The sequence below is a fragment of the Anoplophora glabripennis genome, unplaced genomic scaffold, assembly GCF_000390285.2.
Source record: "Anoplophora glabripennis isolate ALB-LARVAE unplaced genomic scaffold, Agla_2.0 scaffold731, whole genome shotgun sequence".
Lineage (NCBI taxonomy): Eukaryota > Metazoa > Arthropoda > Insecta > Coleoptera > Cerambycidae > Anoplophora > Anoplophora glabripennis.
This window is the reverse complement of record NW_019416914.1, coordinates 106,560-110,164: the sequence shown is the minus strand read 5'-3', so window position 1 is coordinate 110,164 and position 3,605 is coordinate 106,560.

The window sequence follows — 3,605 nt, the reverse complement described above, 5'->3', positions numbered from 1 at the left end:
TTAATTTATATCAAATGATTTAAAAATGTGAATACTAGTTACAGTCCGTACGATATTTGTTGAGATAGAATTCCAAGGAGACCCCTTTTCACCTCGGGTGTCAACTGCGGATGATTCCAAGAAAGTGACGCAGCGGTCTTTTGGCATTCTATCTCAACAAATACCGGACCGTCTGTACAAAATGTGATATTCTGTTAAGTTATTTCTTGAATGTTTTTTTTTGTATGAAATAAATCCTAAAATCAAAAAAACTTTGGGAACCTATGTTATGTTATGACAATTAAATTTAATGTTCTATGTTCTATTCAACCTTTTTACTATGACTTTATCAAATATAATTCGCTATAATACCATTAATTAAAATTGGTAATTTGAAATTTTGGAATTTTTACTGCGTCAGTAAAGAATAATTACCCACAAATTTTTAGACTTGGTATTTAAAGTATAGTACTGTATCTAGATTTGCACATTATTTTGGAATTTCCTAATACCGATGCTCTATTAGTATTTTATAAGATTAGTTGGAAGTTTCGAAGAAAGTGAAGTAGAATATGGAGTTTGCCACGCAGTCACGGGTTTTCTCAATATTATATTAGTTTNGGTTTGCGTAGCAGTGTCACGAATTTAAAACTTTGAGTTCAGTAGGCGATGAAAGCAAGACGATGATTGCTGTGGCTAATGATTTCTAACTAAAGATATTGTGGGAAACAACTGCGTTGTGGGGTCAAGCTCTAACGAGAATTGGATTACACATGCAATATCTAGCAAACAGTTAAGATTCGTCAGTAGAACCACCAGACATATACGACTTTGAACACATTAATTTGTATCAATATCCCCTACGCGAGATAGCCCATGGGTAGTCTAGTTATTTGGATATGGTTTCACTGTGGGTGAGATATAACCTAAAAATTGTATATTATGGTCACCTATTGATTGCATTGTTTGTTAGATATTCTAAGAGTAATTCAGTGTTTATTAACAGGGAGTCTTATTCCCCACAATGTATTATAGCTAAGATGTTATTGTAAACGTATGTTCATAATTCTTTTTATAACAGAAGTGATTTTGTTTTCATTATTCTGGTTGTATTGAGAGTTATGACAGAAACCACTATTTATTAATCAAAGATAATTATGAAGCAAGTAGTTATACAAATATTTAATTTGGGTAAGCTGTGATTCTTCATTCTATTTTAGAAGTATAAACAAATAAAATAGTGTTACGATATTTACATGAGCCAAAATTCATATTTTACATACCTATATGTAATTGTACACGACCATATTATGCACTTCAAAGTAGATATTGACTTACAGTTATTCCCCACAATGTATTATAGCTAAGATGTTATTGTAAACGTATGTTCATAATTCTTTTTATAACAGAAGTGATTTTGTTTTCATTATTCTGGTTGTATTGAGAGTTATGACAGAAACCACCATTTATTAATCAAAGATAATTATGAAGCAAGTAGTTATACAAATATTTAATTTGGGTAAGCTGTGATTCTTCATTCTATTTTAGAAGTATAAACAAATAAAATAGTGTTACGATATTTACATGAGCCAAAATTCATATTTTACATACCTATATGTAATTGTACACGACCATATTATGCACTTCAAAGTAGATATTGACTTACAGTTATTCCCCACAATGTATTATAGCTAAGATGTTATTGTAAACGTATGTTCATAATTCTTTTTATAACAGAAGTGATTTTGTTTTCATTATTCTGGTTGTATTGAGAGTTATGACAGAAACCACCATTTATTAATCAAAGATAATTATGAAGCAAGTAGTTATACAAATATTTAATTTGGGTAAGCTGTGATTCTTCATTCTATTTTAGAAGTATAAACAAATAAAATAGTGTTACGATATTTACATGAGCCAAAATTCATATTTTACATACCTATATGTAATTGTACACGACCATATTATGCACTTCAAAGTAGATATTGACTTACAGTTAGTATCGTAACGGCTGGAAGTACGATATTTTTGTTTTAATTTGCATGATAATACATTTGATAATATTGAAGATAGGTATTTATAGTAAAGTAAAATTTTCTAGGTATATGAGCATCAGTGATAAAAAATATCAGACTATCAGTCTCGACGCATATTTTTCTGTAACTAGTGCTTCCATGCAGCTCTGCATAATTTCAAAATTTCATAGTATTTATCTCAGTATCCTTATTCATTATTTTTATATTATTACTACTATTTTATTGATGTGTTTGTTTGGTTCTTAAAAATCACATAAGTTTTCCTTCTCAAATTTTCTCCCATTTTGTTACTTTAATTGTATATCTATATAATTCCATCATCAATATAATTTCAATTTTACAATCATATTTTTATTCCTTTCCCTGGTAGCGCAATAGGCCCATTCAGTGATATTTAATTTTAAACTTTTTCTTTAATTTTCTGATAGTATTTAACCACCTAATTATATCTTAAAAAAATTAGGTCAATAGGATTAATAATAAGTGATATATTTAATTCTGAATTTGTAAGACCCTTAAAAAGGTCAACGCTGCGAGAGAACAGCTAATGACGTCACAATACCGGCCACTCGGCGATCAAGTCGCGAGCAGACGGAGAGATGTGTAGATATTTGCTATACTTTTATCGATATTATATACCTATATTTTTAAGTGTATAAATAGAGAGTGTATAAGAGATATACATCAAGTCTTGTTGAAATGCATTTTTCACACAACATATTTATTATAAACATAGAATGTCTTGGAATATCTAAATACATTTTCGGATTTTTCTCAATGACGTAAATGGTTCATTTTTCTACATTTTCTTTTGCCTTCCATTTTGTGTACAAATGTACCCAACGTACTATACTCGGTACTTGTGGATGTATGCGACGACGTGTATGTGCGAGCAACTCAGAACCACCCTCGTTTTTCTTTGATTGCCCGTCTATATTATTATTTAAATAAATTACTTATAGGTGCCTCTCGCAACGTATTTCGAAATTTTTGTGGACGGGAACGTTTAGATGGGGTAGAATTTATTTTTTCGACATAAATTTGAAAATTCTGCTCTAAATGTTTAAATAATAATATTTATAACCTCTTAGACGGGCAACCAAAGAAAAACGAGGGTGGTTCTGAGTTGCTTATAGGTCCCTCTCGCCGACGTATTTCGAAATTTTTGTGAACGGGTACGTTTAGATGGGGCAGAAATTTTTTCCAGCATAAATTTTATAATTCTGCTCTAAATGTTCAAATAATAATATTTAAAACCCTCTAGATGGAAAACCAAAGAAAAACTAGAGTGGTTCTTAACTGCTTATAGGTCCCTGTCGCCGTCGTATTTCGAATTTTTTGTGAACACGAACATTTAGATGGGGCAGAATTTATTTCCGGCATAAAGTTGAGAATTGTGCTCTAAATGTTCAAATAATAATATTTTACAACCCCCTAGACGTGCATCCAAAGAAAAACGAAGGTGGTTTTGAGTTGCATACCGTGGCTGGGGAAACCGTGGATAACATCACACAAACTTTTCATTTTTCGGTAATGAAATAAATATTTTATTCGGAGTCGATCCTGAGGTACTTTTGCAGCCTGGAACTA